We start from the raw sequence: 21247 nt of genomic DNA on the forward strand, positions 1-21247 counted from the left end.
ATGCAAGAGAGAGGATTGGAACACCAAACCTCCGGCGTAATTATCTTGTTAGTTTAGTAGTATAGAAGAAGGGTGATATGTGTCTAATGGATGTCATTATAATTTATTTATATTGCTCACTAGATAACAATACCTATTAGTCTAATGATATCCTGAAGTACCATATCTTAGTATCATTAGAGTACTAATGTATCTTATTGATTGGGCATAACTAGATGTACCATTTTATGTAAGTTTAATAGCAAGATTTAGTTCCTCTCCAAGACAAAGACATTCGAATAGAATTAAACATATATTTTTGTATTTTTCAAAGAATTGATGTCGGGCATATTTTTAAGTATAATTCCATATTTAGTCCCTCCTAATATAGTCAATCTGGCCCTTTGGTCCTTTTAATATGATTTGTCCCTAGGAGGCCCCTTTATTTTAACATTTGAGAAATGCAAGTCCCTCTAATGTAATTTTTTCTAGGAGGTCCCTAGGAGGGACTTACATTTCTCAAATGTTAAAATAGAGGGATCTCCTAGCGACAAATTATATTAGAGGGACCAAAGGGGCATATTAACTATATTAGAGGGGCTAAATAGAGTATCCCTACCTATATTTTATTTAAATGAATCTAGACCTCAACTAACTAGCTATGAAAACGCATAATATTTATTTTATCCGCATAAAGCTCGATTCAAACAAGCTATTTATTCACAGGTGAGGCTATAGCTATTTAATGCTTTTTGACAAAATAAATTATAGTTCCTGCACCATATCATGCTAAGATACAAAGAAATGTGTGCTCTTTTTCTTTCATTGTAATTTTTTTCCCATTGAGTTTTTCCCTTTTTTTTTCCTTGGTAAGATTTAAACCAAATATTATCTATTATAGACATCTAGGGGCAGAACCAAGGAGGGGCTAGCAGGGGCTGAAGCCCCCCTCAACATCGGGAGATTACTTTTCAAGCAACATAAGATTTGATGGTTTCGGTTTTTCTATACTTAAATTAATGCAAAATAGAATATTTAGACATATGAAAGTGTGCAATGTAGTTGTGCTTAAGTGGTTAGTGGGTTTAGCTATAAAGTATGTAACCACCCAACCTGTTCAAATCCACCTTGGTGCATGTGTTGTTTTCACGTTTTAATTTTTTTTTTTAAATACTAGGGCTTCAAAATTTTAAAAAAAATTTATAAAAAAAATTAAAAAATCTAATATAAGAATTTTAGTAATTTAAAAAAAAAATTAATTGATCATGAGGCCTAAAAAATATATTATAACTTATATACATGTTATAATGTATCATACATGCTAGAGTGAAGGAATAAAGGTTTTTAATAAACAATAGTTTGGTTGTCTATGGTGGGGGATTAATTTTAGGGGCCGTTTGGTTTGCGGTAATAATATATATCCACATAATAAGATTACTGTAGTAATAAGATCATAAATGTTGTGGTAATTTATAATAACCATGTTTGGTTGAAAACTCATATTATATAATAATCAATTTGGTAATGTTCTAAATTTCTTAAACTACCCTTGTGTCTACCATTTTGTGTAATTTTAAATTCAAAGTAAAATAAAATTTTGGATAAAAAAATCAAATTTTTGAATTTGAACATATTCCCAAAATAATGTTATTCAAATTTAATTTTTTTTATAAGTATGAAAATTATTATTTTTAAACAAAGGGTATATTTGTCCAAAAAATGTTTTAAATTACTACTCACTTGGTAATCGAACATATCCACCTATTTTGGCGCTAATAAGATCACCAAGTTTCTAGGTGATCTTCAAAGGTTAGTAATCATAGATTACCATCAATATTACTGCCACCACCAATCTAAACGTGGTAATCTGAAAAGATCACCCCCTAACCGCCGCTAACCAAACGGCCCCTTACTATATTTTTAAAAAATACAAACTTGAAATTTATTCGTATTAGTTGAATTATCCAAAATCTCATATGCTTGTTATATGTAATAACAAAAATTTAAATTTTATTTTATTTTTTTAATGTGTATTCAATTTTTTGTTATATTAGCACGTTATTCTCCATTTAAAATAATTATTTTGTTAAATTATTATTTTATATTTTATCTTTAAGTTTCACCCTATTATTGAGTCCTAGACATCCAAACAAAATGTTATAAATACAAGATTTTATGCGGATGTCCACATTTGACGAGATTAAGATCTTGATTATTCACTGTTTCAAAAGATTGATATCATAATTTTTGCCAAATTTATAAAATTATGATCTATAATTAATTGAGATTATTCTCTTACTCTCCAGTTCTTGTAATGTAAAAGAGATTATAAATAGTGGTTTTGGAGAAGCATTATATTCATCGCCAAGGAAATAAAAAGGCATTTTCTTTTCCTTCCCAAAATTATCTCTATTCTCTTATTATTGTTTTCTATCGATCTTCTCTTTTGTTCAATTATTTTATAACAAAAAATAAATTTTATTAATTTATTAATAAAAGCAGATGTTAGCTTCATAACGATAACATATTTAGGTCGTATTAGACTCATAATGAAATGTTTGTACTATTGAGCTTTATTAAAAATTAATCAAGCTTTAGCAGACCAACTATAATCTACTTGAACTCAAAAGTTATTTATTTTTTTTACTAATAGTTTTTTGATTTATACCAAATCCCTTAACGTAGATTATTCGTTTCTAAAAAAAACCCAAGTTCAAACTCCACAACTCACAACCCACACAATGTGAACGCACAAATGTTGTCCACGTAAATGCTTATTAAGCTTACTCTACACGTACCCGTTCTTGTCATTCATTTATCGTATTTCATCAAAAGAAATAAAAATAAAAATAATTTATTTATCAGCAAAGACTTATAAAGATTATTCTACATCCATATACATCCTGACATGTGATTGTCACATTTCATCAAAATATATGTATGTCATTTATTTATCAGCACACATAATTGGTTATAATTATAACCATATTATAACAGGTATTTTCCTTGACCTTCTATAAGCGGCGCTTTTTGATGTTGACCATAGTAACACGAGTTCCTACTAATCACAGTTGGATTTTGTTAATAGCTTGAGTTTGAACCCTCCAACAAAAGCTGACGCAAAACATAGCAGAAACATCCTAAGTATTTCATTAGTTCTTAGCATTTGACATCTGATACAAAGGCAGACTTGCCGACACAAGGATTAGCACCCGAAGGTACGATGAAATTTTAATGTGGTTTCATCCTCAATTCATTTTCACTCAGTTGCCAGTTAATTCAACAGGATTAAAGTAAAAAGAAAGAAACAGCACACTGTACAGCACTCAACAGTCCAGGCATGTCTTCTGCAAGAAAGGATCAGAGCAATGATCATCTATGGCCGGTAAATTCTTGGATTAGATCTCAAAGCTTTGGAGAAGAAATTGCGAATCTCAGGGATTATTCTTTGGGTCAGAGGAGAAGGCCTGCAGAGCAGAAGAAATATATCAAATTAATAAGAAATGACAATGTTTCACTCATATTTTACTGTAAAATCGATAAGTATCTATTTGGTGACTTTTCATGCAATAAAAACCTACCCAGGTTTTTTGTTCAGCTTCTCAAAGTGCTCCAAGATAAATAAGACGCATGTATGCCTCAATGACATGGCATGGAATGACTCAGACAATTCATACATGTTGGCTACATTGTCCAGTGTAACATCCTGAAATTTCAAAGCTAAAATATATGAGAGATTTTATTGAGATGTCCAAATAAATGTAAATGACTTAGAGATTACTAATCTACCTGAGCAATAGAATATTCGCATAGACGTTTAAGACCCTCTAAGAGATAATACTGGTCAGCCGCTCTGAGGAGATCTTGTGCACTATCCTTGTCACACTAACTGAACCTGTGTAAATGAACCTAAAAATCGAAGGCAGTAGAATGTAAAAAGCCAACATTCCAAGAACCCTCATTTTAAACATAAAGCGGCAACTCTATTAACCTCATCATTAACCTCAAACACTCTCCAACTTTTATGTTTGGAATCTCTATATCTCTTGCATCCTTCTCCTGCAACAGGCAAGAAAAAGAAACTCTGTTACACACCGTAAGAACAAGGCTTCAAAATATAAACAAAAAATCACTATATTTACAGATTTATTGGGTGTTCTCTTAGCCAAGTATATGCTATGCATCAATTTCCATTTAGAAGCTCCAGAAGATTTGCAATAGCAATCAATGGTTTGAAAGTATGGTTTATCCAGTTCATTAGTTCAATTCAATCAATGGTACAAGTCACAAAGGAATACTATGATAGTGTTAGACAAAGTAAATGTAAATAGGATTTCTTGGGTAAGTTTTAAAGCTGCTGTATATAACATAAGTGGACAATGACATGGAGGTCCCCTCAGTCATGGCAAATCATTAAAATGAGTTTGGAAACACATTTCTTTCCAATCCTTATCCTGCAAGGAAGATCCCAAAAAGAGAAGAGGTAATATACTAGGATCCTTGATACCTCTTTCTATCTTGCAGAAAGAAAATACATACAAATTCAGGCAACATTTCTTATTCCATTAATCAATATGTTGCAAGGAAAAACCCTAGGGGATTTAGAATGTCTGACCAATCAGTCCAAGTTCGTAGCACGTGAAAAAATTCGATGTCTTGCAATCACAGGCCTGCTACAGTTTTTCACCCAAGAGCATGACTCTTATCAATCAATAAATTCTATACTGAAGATTCATCAGTAACCAAGAATTGGTGATGAGTCAATAAGTATCATTTGCAACAATACTCATAAAATATTCCTCCCTTATAATATCCTCCAGAGACTTGAATAGAAAAGGATGCTTGGATTGTTTTCAAATTACCAACTTCATATAATCCAGTGCTTCCAATGCCCAATTCTTCAAAGAGGAAAAATTGGATGCATAATCTGTACACAGAGGAAGTGAACGATGTGCTTGTCTTGAAATATTCACAGGCCCACTTGTTAGAGATTGATTTGTATGTTTCATCTTAAACAGAACTGGTTAGTAGTATTACATCCTACTGCAATTGTTAGCAATGGCCATGAAAATAAAAATGATTTATATGAATCAACAGAAGAATTTATTATTCCTACTTACCCTGTATCCACTGCATCAAACATGGCACGAAATGCATCGGAGCAAGCTAGCGATTCTGTGCGATAGAACGCTTACCTGAAGGAAAGGGAAGTTAAGTATACAAACCAGATTTAAAGAAGGGTTCTCTTTCCAAGACCTTTCAAACATTTCAACATGCTAACAGAAACAGGCAATACATGTCTTCCTATCAGTACTCTAGGTGATAAACAGTAAACAATACTATATTAACACAAAAGTTTAGAGAATTGTACTAGACAACCTTCAACTAGAAAAGTTACATCAGATAGCGTGGAATTGTTGACATACTGGTCACCCAGATACACCTGTGTAACAGTAGAATACTTTTGTTAGAAAAACGGAAACTTTCCTAATATTCAAATAAAAATGAATTCAATTTCAGGTTTTTATTTAGAAGACACAAATTCGACCATTCTACTTAACAGGGATCAAGAATTCAACCTATAACCATATGGAAAAACTGAATTACACCAGTATACATATAACTAAATAATTCAGTTGGACTATCAAATTATGACCAAGGCAAATGCTGCTCTTTAGAATGAAATACTTCTAGCAATAAAGAAAGCATAAAGTACCAACCTATTTGCCATATAACCATTCAATCATATTGCAGTTCTTCTATATGTTAAATAATAAACCACACATAATAATTGAACTTAAATCATCAGTCCACCGTGTTCTTTCTGCTCATTAGTCATTATACTGTTTGGGCCAATGACAATCAGCAAATTTTTTTGTATAATGCTTACTTTATATGATAAGCAAAAACTTAATCTGGATATTCTAAGTTTCATCCAATGCTTTGGTTTGTTCTTCCTACTGCTCATTAGTCATTATGCTGTTTCGGCCAATGACAATCAGCAAATTTTTTTGTATAATGCTTACTTTATATGATAAGCAAAAACTTAATCTGGATATTCTAAGTTTCATCCAATGCTTTGGTTTGTTCTTCCTATGATGCTCACAATGCAAAGAACTTGCCTTCCAAGCTTTTATGAATTTAAATAAATCAAAAAAGAACTTCAGTGGAAAGGATTGAAATGGTATATTCAAGGCAATAATAGCGTCCACATCAATTCCACTTGCATAATTTATTGATCAAGAGTAGAACTGGGATCTAATGCTAAAGGAAAAGCTAAAATGATTTCAAATCTCTATGGGTCTGTTTGATAAGCAATTAAGAAGAACACAAGCAGTACAGTACAATACAAGAAGTTGTGGTACAGCACAACTGATTGTTCTGTACCATGTTTGATGTTTTATAGACAGCACAAAATTTTTTGTGTTCACATTTGATTTGTACTAAGTATAGTACAAAATATTAAAAATTCTTGTGATACACTTTTTATTATCCTATATGTTTGTTTTGCAACAAAAAAAACTTCATAAGAAAATAGATTTTGAACTTTCTCTCATTATCAATATTAACATGATTAATTTTTTTATAATTAATAAACTTTAAATCATAATTATATATTTTTTTATTTTCAAAATATATGCAAAATAATTGCTTACTAAAAATAAACACATTTTTTTATATAATATTTTTATGAGTTCACTAATATATTTGATATTTCCAAGAAAATCATATCTCATGATTCATAGGTAAAGATATAGGGAAAAGGATATGTTGTTTTAACAAGATTTTAAATTTAAATGGATAAAAATATAAAAAGAGATTTATGTCTTATATATATGATTTAAAATTTCACCTTTTAGATATTGATCACTTTTATTTATCCGATACACATAGATATTACGATCAAACATCTATTTGAGAAGAAAAAGGCCCTAGAAACTCTAAAATCTTAGAGAGACCTTAAAATCTATAAGAAACGAAAGGGCAAAAAAAAGGAGGAGAAGATGGAGATGGAGATGCGAGGAGAGAGAAGAGGATCAAAGTGCTCGAGGAAGGGCGTGTGTTGTGGCGCGAAATTTTATCCACTTATATTCTACTCAACAACCTCCTCTTGTGTTTGTACTCTCAAAAACTGCGTGTACCAAAGCGGATTCCTATGTGGGTGTTGTTTGGTTGGAGGTGGAATAAAAGTGGGTTTTGGGTGTCTCAAAGTTTGAATTTGTTTTAAAGAAAAATCTCTCGTGTTACCTCTATAATTAATTTTAAAACACACTCTCTGATGATTAGATCAATGCTAAGTGATGTGTTAATAGCTAATGATAAATATTAATAAGTGATAATATTTATAAACATAATTAGATCTTGTAGTGTAGCTATTCGGAGTTATTCCAGGTGGGAATTTGGTTTGGAGGAAGAGGAATAAGTCTCGGTCCAGCCGGATTTATACCAACCTATTCCTCAGCCAGAAAACACTATCGGGGATGTTTGGTTGGTGATTACTCACATCCTGCAAACCAAAGAGCGTGTTGTCCCTACTCAACCCTTTTTAGATTTCCAATTATTTAAATAAATGCATTTATTAATTAATGTTTTTAAAATGTTAATATTAATGAATTTGTTATTAATTACAAAGTACTTTTACTCTGAAGTATTATTTAATTTTGATTCGGCATTAGTTTAGTCAAATGTGGTCCGCTCATCATAAAAGTTTCCCTTTGCAAACCAATTTTGCGAGATTGCCCTTTGGACACACCTTTTCACTCACTAACCAAAATGCACCAACACAGTCTGTTACATCTTTTATGTATAATCAGATTTTCACTTTGAGACAAGATATGTTTGGTTGGGAATGATTGGCATCTGTACGTCCTTCACATTTCCTACATTCACAACTAGAAGTTCTTTGTTTCGCATGGTTTTGAAATTTTTATCATGCATCCTAGAGATTGCCAGCATTTTTATGTCTTACCATAGAGCCTCTCAAATATGTTTGAGACCTGAGTCTTACCCTTACATGGGCGAATCTATACATCTGAGATTTAGCCTGCCATCACTTATCCAAAGGGTAGGCCCAATCCTCAAAGATGCTTGTGATCTTGTTTTAAGTCTTTTATACTACTAAGTTCAGCTAACTCTGTGAAGGGATGACAATGTGCTTCAAATTCTTAGAGCTTAGTCAAAATAAAGCGCCAAATGCCGGAAGAGTACTCCTGAACAATCATAAATAAGAACAGTTACACTAGCAAGGTCATAACTTTTACTCCATTTGAGACTCTCGACCAGTTGACTTTCTAGACTCAAATAGACTCTGTGTGACTGGGTAAAGAATAGATTGAAATTTTGAAATTACTAAATAAGACCAAGCAAGGCTCCACATATCCTATTTAAGTATCAACTTCCCTTAGAATTGAATTATAGACCCACAGCATTAATTGAGAAGATCAAGAACTGATTGCAAAGCAAACTAAGTAAAGAGAAGATTGCAATCTTCAGCTCCAGTTGACAATTGATAGACTATATCAAACTAAATGCGGCGCTAGACAGAATATTAATGACCAAGATTTATAAAGCATAATTTGTGCTACATAAGACGGATCCCTTACAAGACAACTTACATCTTACATTAATCCATATAAGCAGTTCTGTCAAGAAATAATTAGATTGCAAAACCACATAATTGGTTTTTCCCATTAAATCATACCTGTGGTGTTGGCGAAGGTGGGGCTGCATCCATGGGAGAGAGAGTAATGGCCTTGTTAGCCAATTTATATAGTGCTGCAGCACCATCTAGTTGTTGTTTCAAATTAGTAGACCCAAGAAAGCACTCAAGTAGCAACTCAAGCCCCCACACAAAAATATCATGGAATCAGCTAAGTCTAGCTTCAATTATATGGTGGATAACAAACACCAAGTGAAAACCAACACTACCATTGTTATCGAAAAAATAGACTTTTGATCATCAGGTAAACAAAAGGTGAGCAAGAGCCAAGGCAACACGTCTTTGAATGGCTTTCTCCCATACGCATCAAATATAGTAAATGCTCAGTACCTGAAAACCAGAGAAAGAAAGCTAGCAGTCAAAAATCTAATCAATGCAAGATAGTTGAAAAGATATACTTTTGCTGATCAGATGAGTCATTTTCAACAAAAGAAGGTGACTCGCAAAGCGTACTCACACGCACCACGAATCTTTTTCCTCCAATCTTTTCAATGTCTTCGCCACACAATCCTTCGTTGCCTATGTTTCAATTCTAAAGAGTTAAGAAACTTCAACAAACTATAATGCAGAATTCTGATGCAGCAAAGACAAGTTATCGCAATTAAATGCTCTAGAAACCTGGACAATGAACTCCCCCTCTTGTAATTTCTGAATACCTCCCACCTTTATAAAATCCGAGATGTTATCCTACATATGAAGCACATAAAACATTTAAAATACAGCCTAAAATTCAAGTGCAAAATCAGAACTCAATGGTTTACAAACCAAAAGGCAATTTTATGGACAACGGTTGACAAGGTAAGTTTACCTCATTGTCTGCAATGCCATAGAGAGCAAATGCAGCATTATGCTGTAGGGAACCATTCTTTGAGTCAAGTAGCTTTAGCAAAGGCACCAGACCTCCATTATAAGCAATACCAGCTTGGTTGTGGGAATCCTACCCAAGCAAATACAGTAACAATAATGATAATAATCATAACTGAAGCAACAATAATAGGAGGCAAATCATTGCTTCATTAAGGTAATACATACAAAAGAAACAACAGAGATAATCTCCTAAGGATTATCTTCCTTTAAAAGTGACTAACAATTGTCAGGGGATCATAAAATTAGAGAACAGAGATCATCAAACAGCTGCATGACAATAAGGCACTCTGGAATAATTAATAAAAGCAAGAGCTTTAGAACTTCTATCAAGTTTGGGGTTACAGGCACATCATTACCCTTCCTTGTCAGCCCTGTGAAAAACCATCTCTCTTTCATTCCTCTCTACCCTTATGTGCCAATTATGAACACTTTTTGTTTCTTTTTATGTATATAGGACTACAGAACCCTCAAAACAGTCCACTTATGCATTTAGGAGAGTTTTTGTTGTTTTAAACTTAAATACCAGAATGCTTTTCTAAGGACTATCATGTATCTGATTTCAACCATTTGATAAGATTTTAAAGTCTCTGCTTGGGACACCTTCGGGTACAGCTCATTATGTCTTTAAATTATGAACTCTTGTCAGGAAATCTTGTCAGGAAATGACTCCTATTGATTATGACTCTGAAGCAGTGTTTGTTTACACATTAATTGAACAGCCAAATTTGGACTTGTTATTTGAACTAAAAGTTCACATATGTTTGGCTCAGTGCTCCAAATTATTACCATTTCAATTATTGAAATTCATACATGAATTTTAGCTTGACCTTCAATTCCAACATATGCTCAAATACACTTGTCTTCTACATTATGTGACACTTGTACTCTCAGGTGATATTGACAAATCAAAGTATGTGATGGGCATCCTTTGGTTTAAAAATTGATCTTCCATTAGTTTCAGTCAATCAGACATTGTACACAATTCTAACCTTAGTTTGAGATATAGGCCCACAAATTTGGATGTGATGCCTAACAGAAATTAGAGATCCACACAGTTACGCAATTTTCGACCTCAACTGGCACATAAATGAGCATAAACTTGACACTAATCAATACTGGCTGTCCTGCTATAACCTTTAGTCAATCTCCACTTGCTATTTGATTTTGAATCCGTATTCATACAGTTGATTGAGTATAATACCCTTTCTTTTTCGAGATCTAGCTCCTACTAACAGCATGGTGTTTCAGGATCTAAAACAACTCCAGTTCATGTAATCAAGCCATTGTTCCTTAAAAATGTTTTACCACTAAAGAATGAATATCATCAAAAATAAAGAAGCATTTCAATTTTTCTTTTTTAATTGATACAGTTAACACCTATCACAAAACATTTTTCAAATCTTAATCAAATCCTCATCATCACCAACAGTTATATTCCCATAATTAACTTTAGAACATATAAATTATGGCCTAAAGAAGTTTTAACAAAATTCAACTATTACTTTCAGACAATATAGGAGACTCATGCTGCATGATTGCGCAATCATGGTCATTGAAATTGGTTTTAAAATGGAAATATTACTAGTTATCAACCTTAATATGCAATGATATTGGCATTGCAAAAATAGGCTAACAGTTACAATTTTACAATCAGTCCATAGGATAAGACTATAAGGAAGACTAATTTCTCTAGTTTTCATGAAAACTCAGTTACCCTGATTGTAAAATCACATCCATCCTGTTATAATTCTTAGGAAGGACCTCCTGAATATGCCTGATTGATTCGCTTGCCAATAAGAAATTTTCATTTGGGTTCAGGTGCATAGCAATGAAAGGACCTCTAAGACAACTGTTAAACACTATAAGCATGGTTGTTTGCATGCTTACTACTATTGTCTACAAGAACCAACCTGATGGCTCGTCTTGTCATTGGATTGTTACGCCTAACGCCAAACAAGAACACAATTCTTTAACTCACAAACTTTAGTATAGATACTGTTAAATAAATTAGAACTACCAAAACTTCTGATGTAACATTTATTATATCCATAATCATTGCTTCAGTCAGTTATGTTATGCCATGTATATAGAAAATCAGGTGACACAAAATAGTTAGTGCCGCAAGAGGTTGCTCCCCAGTTACACCAAGCAGCATTGTCTAATTATAGTATTTCAATGTACCTTCAATATCTGTGTTGGCATGATTAAAATATACGAATAATTTCAAGAATTTTATGAGCTGGAACAAATTTATTATTTCAAACCCTAAATAAGTGTCATTCACTATAGCCCAGGTCATGATATACGTTTAATATGACTTAATGTTCTTCTGTTGTAAATTTAAGTTGGACTACATGATTTTTTAAAAAATAAAAATCAATTTTGTCATGCAAGGCTTTAAGAAAATGTTTGCCTTTCACCTCTAGTCATCAGAACAAAAAATAGAAATTACCGCCTTCTATAAGAATCTCCAAATTTTCTAAAATAAGAATGATATGAGGCAAATCTAACCTGAGCCAATCTTCCAAGAGCAAAGGCAGACATCTCTTTAAGTTGTATATCCGGAGACTGAAGCATCTCAATTAGAGGTCGGACCGCACCTCTCTGCACAATGTGAACCTGCAGAAGGAAGCAAACTCTCATATTATTAAACAATGAATAATTAATTGACGAAATTAAGTGTTAATAGGCAAAGAGTTATAAATAGGAAAAGACCTTGCAATCCGAATCAGTCGCCGCGAACTGCCCTAATAACAAAGCTGCCTCCCTTTGACTTTCTGAACAGCAGGAGCTGCACACAAAAACAATACATATCAAGAAAAAGTTACCTATCAAGCATCAGAAAAATAATTCATATTTTACTATAGCCTAGCCCCCACTGCGCATGTCCAAAACTGAACAGAATATTCGCACATCTGTACAGGATTATAAGCTAGAAAGCCTCCCACTAATGCATTTTCATGTTCAGTGATCAACTACCTATACCTTAAATTTGATTGGTTCAAGAGCGCACTCTTACCAACAAGAAGCTGTTACTAACCATTGCACATAACCTTGATAATGTGGTGGTTAAACCATTAACAGATGCAAAGACAATACCATTTTTATTACCAACATTAACTGATTACAAATTGGTTAATTCTGCCAGTTCAAAATTTGTACAACCAAATAAGTTGGGTTTTCTCAAAAACTGAATCTGAGTTGATGGAGTTCCAGATCAGCCAAACCCACAGTCATGCTTTAAAATTAAGGCTAAATTACTTGGCAGAATAGAGAGAGAGAGAGAGAGAGCATGTTCAATGAATTGCTCTCAAATTATCAAATAGATTGAACTCCATGAGGTGTATTGACTTTTAAGAAGCTAAGGAATGTGTTGATTTTCTTACAGTCCAGTCCAGCAAAATGGTGCTTACCAAATGAGAATGGAATGATTACCACACACACACACACACAAAGGAGGATATATCTTCCATGAATTCTCAAGTAGTAGTCCTGTATACAGCTTATGTAAGAAAGAGCAGGTCATTTTCCAATTATAACCATACCGTTGGTTTAAAACTATAATTCAAGAAGATTTTTTATTGAAATGGGTCATGAATTATCAAGTATAATCCAATATGATCATTTATATCTTGTATATAATTTCTCAACCATGAAATACTGCTGACAAAAGCTTATAAGAAAAGTACATGGCGCAAGCTGCTTCTCTAACCTTGTAATTATTGTATTCTTCCCTGTCCCTACTAGTGGAAAGGATGGATTTTATTCCACTCTGGTATGACCATAAATCTAAACTTTTATGAATGATAAAAGAGTATATCTTTGAGTTACCATAATATGGATCACAACTTACCGAATTTAATTCACTACAACGTAAAATGTAACTTACACCAATCAAAGTGATGCAGTATCTGCTAGCCAATCAAACCTAAAGAATCTAAGCAATCACACTTAGAAGAGAAAGCAATCACCCCTTGAAATAAAGCAATGACTAAAAAACTGATAACGATTCTTTGACTGATTTTCTTAGAAGACCCATCTCTCTTTTCATAGAGATTTGAGTTATCTAAGCAAAGTTCAACCCTAAATAGGAGAAAGACTTAATTTAAAATAAAACTTACCTAGGCTTCTAAACTTATCGATAAACCCAACTTGTAATAAAATTCAAAACAAAACCACATGTTATGTAAGCCAAAATTTGAAATTATCTAACTATTAACACCTAATCACATGATCTTTATTTTTAAACAATTTTTCATCCTACTTAATAATAGCAGCCCATGTTCTGCGTCACAAAGACATTGAACTTACAAAAGCTACTGCATTAGATTTTGAGATATGTTTCAACAGAACATACAATAAAAAATGACAGAAACATTGGAATCAAAAACAGCTGGTCCAAGCAATGCTCACCACAGTGAAAGCATGAATTGATTGAATTATTGGAGTCATTGGAACAACGTGAAGAACCACTAAATAGGAAATGCTAAACCCCCAAAGGTGAAAAGGAATGAATATCACAAGGATAAAATTCGATGATGGTTTGTGATTTTTTTTTTTTTCAATTGACGGTTATAGAAGCCAGCATAATTGATGAATATAGATTAACAATTGCACAATCCCTTCAACAGATCCAAGCAAATGCCTTAGCATATGCGGTAGAACGAATGAGTTGACCATTGTCCATGCAAGTCAAAGTATAAAAAGAAAAGCCAGCATAGTTGATCATTTCAACAGAAAAAATTGTCATGACAAAAACCCAGATCAAGTTCTTTCTTTTCTTTTTAAAGCATTCTATGTTTCAGCTGCTGTTGATTCCGACTCATGCCTTCCAAAAAGCATATATCAAAAACATTGGTCAAATGGCAGGGTATATTGCAGCAAGGAGTTGAAACAAAGGCATATGAATACTAAAAAAATCAAAAGTTCTGAACAGAAAAAGGATCAATCATCCAGAAAAGAAGTTCAGCACTGAGTTTTCAATGCACAAACAAGAAAAATGCCATTTTCTGAAAGAACACACAGAATTTTTAATATCAGTGCAAAAACTGAAAAAGAGAAGAAGCTTAACACTGCTTTTAATTTTTAGGTAATTTCACCAGAAAAAAAAATAAGAAAAAGAAAAGCACATGACAGCCTTGTTTAATAAGTATTTAGGCTTAAGCAGATGCCAATATGGTCAATTATGGTTCATTTAGCCTAAGCTATTTTAGACAACTAAACAAAACCAATCTTGGATAAAAACTATTCACCAAGACCAGCAGCATGGTTAAAAAATATTCCAAAATGACACAGGCTCAAACAAAATATTTGTTCAGTCATCACCATCCACAAAAACAAAAATATACAAACAGTGTAGCTACAGATAGAAAGAGAGAGCTGAGAACAAAAGGAGATAATAGACCAAATAAAATCATGGACAAGTATATTGGAACAAAAATTTATTAGTAAAACTTCAAATTTAACAAAGAACAATACCTAAGCAATCCTATAACAGGTTGTAAAGCTCCTGCAAGAAGAACTTCTTTCTTAATGCTTGGAGATGAGTGGACAAGATTCCCAATCACACCCACCTAACAAGTCAATTAGAAAATACTTGATAAGTTAGAAGAAAGAATTGAATGCTGTATGATGAATGAACATAAATAATCCCAGCATTACTCACAGATATAAGGGTTATAGGGTTAATATGCTTACCTCAATTAAATTGGATAAATTAGGAGTGAGTCTATTAATATGTATTATTTACACCTACGCAGTTACGCTAGAACTTTGAAGAAAAGTTAAACCAGATTCTCCATAAAATATTAGACTGATAGATCCTTGATTTTAATAATAAAGAACATAACAATGTGATGAAATTAGAGATGTGAGGATTGTTGATGTGACTGTCTGGTGAGTTTTACTAGCACCTATGATGTGATAATCATGATTAAATCACTCTAAAAATTTAGTATGCACTTTATTATCCCAGCATATTGGTGCGATGACAAAATTAAACTTTTTGAAACAAGTTCACCTCAATGTACTCATAACCTAAACTTACTGCCTCATAGTGAATAGCAGCATCCTCAGATCTGAGCATGAGGATCAAGGTGGGAAGAGCATTAAATTCCACTATCTGTAAAATTTAGAACAAAAGCAAATCAAGTGTAAACTTAAGCACAAAAATATATTAAATAGTGAATCTTAATGATAAGCATGACCACCTGGCTCTTGTTTTCATCATTTTTAAATGCCAATGTACGTAAGGCCCCTGCAGCAGCTCTCTGTACCTTGACATCTGTAAACTCTAGTAACTCAACAAGGGGCGGAATTCCACCCTCAATCCTGAATAAGTAGATTCAAAAGCATCAAAAAATAGAACTTCAGCTAGAATATACAATAGTAAATAAGAACGGCAGGAAAAACAACCTGACAAAGCTCTTGATATTGCTATTCTCATGAGCAAGGTTGGTTATCGCATCAGCAGCCCTTCGAATAACACTATTTACTGAGCGAGAGATAGAACCCTTCTTATGCCTTCCTAAGAGACTTACAAGAAGAGGTAAAGCACCAGCGTCAACTATGAGCTGTTGATGTTCAGGCTGTAGAACAAAAATGAGACAAAGGATTAAAGCAAAATGATCATTAAATACTTTCTCCAGAATAGTATACTTCAAGAACAAGGAATCAACCACTACCTCAGATTGATCACAACATTATTTACAAGAAATAGAACATACCGACAATATGGTATCAATAATAATGACACCAAGAAATTCTCATATCTCTCATGCTATTCAAAGCAACATGAAATTTTTTTAAAAAATATGAGCCTATCACTTGAAATATGCTGATCGCACATAGAATTTTGGGGTGCAACATGCACTGGCCATATATTTTGATAACAAATACCAAAGAAATGAGAAAAGAAAAGGTAAAGAAAGTGTATAGAGCCAATTTGTCTGGTGAATACAACTCAAAACTGAAAATGAGAGTACCACCTGTTAAAAACCACAACAAATAAACAGGTAGCATAAACAATAGACTCAAACTTTCAATTCGGACTAGAGAGTTAAATCAATTGAAGACACTTTTATATACAAGAAGATACCATTAGTTCCAGTTAAGGAGTACTATGAGTAAATTGCACAAAATTGCTGAAAAGTAATCCAAGCCACTGAAAAACAGCAAAAACCAAAAACCTTAGATTGACCTGCAAGGTTCTTATTAGACCAAATTTCATAATTATTTCTCATTATTTAAATTACTTTTGACAGGCTACGAAATTATCTAGCAGGTAAACGCTTCTTCCAGTCCCAGGGCTTCATTTTATCATAATTCTTGATTAGCAAGATGACTCTTCCTTTTAAATATCATTCCAAATCACTTATCAATGCATAATTATCATTTTAGGTGGTCTAATACAAATATTTCACTATCAAAAAATTCCCATCAATTTATTTTTTTACCTCAATACACAAATCTAATGGTAGAACTTTAAAATTTCAAAAGTGGGAATATAACTTTCATTTGTTTGCTAAATCTCATCACTCATCAAGATAGCACAAAATTCAGACAATAAAAAGAAAGAAAGAAAGAAAAGAAGAAATCAAATAACCAGTCTTTCAATCTCCACATTAAAGTAATTACCCAAAAAGATTAGGTTTATGACCTTGACTGCAAGAAGCCCAAGAGCAAAAAGCGCTCCCTTTCTCAACCTCATGTTCGAAAGGCCGCTGTTCAGCCGCACTACCGTCCCTAATCAGAGGCGGCGGCTCTTGCAGGTGCTTCACAAGCGCCGGTACTGCTCCACCATCTACAATAACATTAACAACCTCCTCTGCAAGGCAACGGCAGAACAAATCAGGGAAGAACAACACCAAAATATGAGAAAAGAACCAGAAAGAAGGGTATGAGCAGAGGATCCAAGAAGCGAAAGGTTCCAAATCCAAAGAAATCGACAAAACAGAGACATGGGAAGCGTAGGTACCGTTCTTGGCAAGCTCAGCTAGGACATGGGTGGCGCGCTTGGCGGCAGCGCGATCAGAGTCCCTCCATGAGAAGGTCCTCTCAAGAACCTCGACCTGTGCCCTTACCTCACGATCTAGGGCTTGCTGCGAGGGCTGGCAACGGATCTCCCCATCTCCTCCGTCTTCTTCCTCCTCCACCGCTGCTGTTGAGGCACCGACAGTTGGGTCTTCTAGCTTTCTCTTCTGCCCTTTCCTCAGTGGTGCCATGGAACCTTGGTGCTGTTGCTCCTCCTCCATGGATGAGGAGCTTGAAGAGGGGAAGGAGGAAGGCCTCTCTCTCTCTCTCTCTCTCTCTCTCTCTCTCTCTCCCTCTAAATTTCAGGCGATAAGAAAGAAAGTGAGAGGGAGCAAACAGCAGTCAGCTGTAAAAGTGAATCAATGTGTCTTAATATAATCTTATTTAAATATTTTTTTAATAATATAAATGAAAAAATTAAGATATTTACAATCTTGAAAATATAAAAATGCAGATGTGTACATAATCGGGTGATTTTGAAATTACTCTCTGGGCTTTTTATTATCTCTTCTGGTTAATTAAAATCTTACATATCAATTTTACAAAATTTTATAAAAAAATTAGTTATCTTTTCAAAATTAGCTCCAATGTACATTTTTATATTTTTCTCATGAAAAAATTAAATATAATATTGAAAGTAATTTTGAAAAATAAAAAAAATAAATAATTCTTGATGTTAAAAATGACTAATAAAAAATAACATGGATTTATGATAAATAAAAAAAACAGAGGGAGTAAATGAGGCTTTTTTTTTAAATATTACAAAAAAAAAATATTTACTAAATTACGCATGTTTGAAATTATTTACCAAAATACGCAGCAGGTTGGTGGAAAACGGTAAAATTTTCCCCATTTTCATCTTTTTTTTATTATTTTATTTTAAAATATAGAAAACAGGAGAGTTTCTCCCGTTTTCATTTTTTTATTTAAAAAATTATGAAAACGGGAGAAACTCTCCCGTTTTCAAAATTTTTTAAATTTTTTTAATAAATAAAAATGAAAACCGGAGAGTAACTCCCGTTTTCCCTTTTTTTGTTATTTTAAAAAAGCCTCAAACGGATAATGCTCTCATTGGTTGTTGTTAACTTTTTAAAATATTCTTCACTCTTGGCTTCTTCACCAATGCTTTTATTAAAAAGCAAAAAAACAACATTGAGTAATAGGCACTCTAGTAACGGATATAAATTTATCCGTGGAATTATTTTATTATTATTTTTTTCTTATATAATACCCACTTCCCACTTCATACTATCTCCCCCTCCATTCTCATTTTCTCCTATTTTAATCTTATTTCAAGTTCTAATTATGCGGGTGTTTTCTACTTACACGGGATTTCTGTTGATAATTTTCGATGGCGTTCTTAAGATTACAGAGTGATCGCATTTCATCCATTTTGTCGGAAAAGATAATATTTTTGTATACTTAGATAACGTTGAAATTAATTATTTATTAATAATTATATTAAGACATTAGTTTCACATAATAATTTTTTATGTCATAATTATTAATCGTATTAATAATTATCTTATTAGCGGTCGAAGCATGTTTAATTAGATAACGCACTATATTTTTAGGATAATTTTTTTATTAATAATTGTATTATGTCATAATTAATTATTGTATTAATAATTGACCTCGAAGCATGTTTACTTAGATAACCTATTATATTATTTGGTTATTTTTTTATTAATAATTGTATTAAGTCATTATTTTATATTAATGATTGTATTATATCATAATTATTAATCGTATTAATAATTATCTTATTAGCACCCCAATCATGTTTAATTAGATAACCCACTATATTTTTAGGGTAATTTTTTTATTATTATTAATCGTATTATGTCATTAGGTTTTATGAATAATTTTATTATGTCATAATTAATTATTGTATTAATAATTGTTATATTAACCTCGAAGAATGTTTATTTAGATAACTTAGTATATTATTCGGTTGATTTTTATCAATAATTGTATTAAGTCATTATTTTATATTAATAATTATATTATGTCATAATTATTAATCGTATTAATAATTATCTTATTAGCACCCCAATCATGTTTAATTAGATAACCCACTACATTTTTAGTTAATTTTGTTTATTATTAATAATTGTATTATGTCATTAGGTTTTATGAAAAATTTTATTATGTCATAATTAATTATTGTATTAATAATTGTTATATTAACCTTGAAACATGTTTAGTTAACCTAATATATTATTAGGCTTTTTTTTTATTAATAATTGTATTAAGTCATTATTTTAGATAACCTAGTATATTATTAGGTTAATTTTTTATTGTATTAATAATTGTTATATTATGGCTGAAGCATGTTTATTTAGATAACCTAGTATATTATTAGCACACCAATGTTTATGGTTTACCCTTCAATCATATTTAATTTTTCGATGGCATATGTTCGGATTTATGATTTTTTCGTGTCTTATATTTTTTCAAGTCAACCTATTTTATTTTTCCATTTAATATGAAATTGATTAATTTATAACTTTCTACAGCCTGATCGGGTTCTTAGGTGTAGACATGTGTCTATCACAGAGCCTCCTCCACAAATCATAGCCCATTTAAGAGAAGCCGGATTCTATCATGCAGCTCAAATTCTTAATTTCCGAATTGATGCGCTCTTGTGAGCGCATTAGTGGAGAGATGGCAGACTGAAACACACACATTCCACCTTGCATGCGGTGAGACAACAATCACGTTGGAAGATGTGGCACTATTACTTGGCTTACCCATTAACAGCCACGAAGTCATCGGGCAGACTTCCGGCTTAGAAAGTGTTGTCTGTGCAGAGTTGCTCGGAGTGATCCCACCAGCGGAGCAAAGGAAAGGTCAGAATATAACTCTAACGTGGCTTGAGGAAACATTTGGCATGCTGTCATATGATACAGGTCAACGACAGATAGAATGTTATGCACGTACCTATATCAGTTGGGGTTCAGCATGTCTAGCAACCCTGTACAGGTCTTTATGCCGTGCATCCAAGAAGGATATGAAAAATATCAGTGGATCTATGATATTACTTCAATCATGGGCATGGTACAGGATTTCAAGTATATCCCCTCGAACCCGTCCTATGGTATCCTTTCCTCTAGCTCGTAGGTGAGAGCAAATTAAATTGATGATTCATTTTACACTTAATTATAATACATTGAAATTATAATTCATTCTCATTTTTCAGTGTGGGCACATTGAAGTGGATGATGATAGCCGTAGTAACAAGCACAATGTGAAGATATATAGGCGACTACTAGATCGGTTGGAGATGCAGACGGTAATGTTGTTAAAAAAACTAATAATTCATACACATATTTTTAGGTATTAATAATCATTAATTATTTGGTAAATAATTTTTGAGCAGTTTATATGAGCGGCCTTATGATTCGAGCGAGATAAAGCGCACAAGTGCCACAGGATATTTTCTCAGACAGACCTTTATGGACTGCGTTTACATCACTAATTTGCTTCGAAGTTGTTGAGTGGCACCAAACAGATCGAGTGACAAGACAATTTGGCTTCGCCCAAGGTGTTCCTCTCGATCCAGTTTGCATTAAACCTACCCATGATCATGATCTTCGTGGCGAGTGATACAGTTGGGCATTGATGCACGGAAGATGGATTGATACTGGA

General features: G+C 32.9%; 1 pseudogene; it reads right to left on the reverse strand.

The window, feature by feature from the left end:
• Positions 1-3106: 3106 nt before the first annotated feature.
• On the reverse strand, positions 3107-17929 carry LOC120265479 (annotated as a pseudogene).
• Positions 17930-21247: the final 3318 nt, after the last annotated feature.

This window comes from Dioscorea cayenensis, chromosome 7 (genome assembly GCF_009730915.1).
Source record: "Dioscorea cayenensis subsp. rotundata cultivar TDr96_F1 chromosome 7, TDr96_F1_v2_PseudoChromosome.rev07_lg8_w22 25.fasta, whole genome shotgun sequence".
Taxonomy (NCBI): Eukaryota; Viridiplantae; Streptophyta; class Magnoliopsida; order Dioscoreales; family Dioscoreaceae; genus Dioscorea; species Dioscorea cayenensis.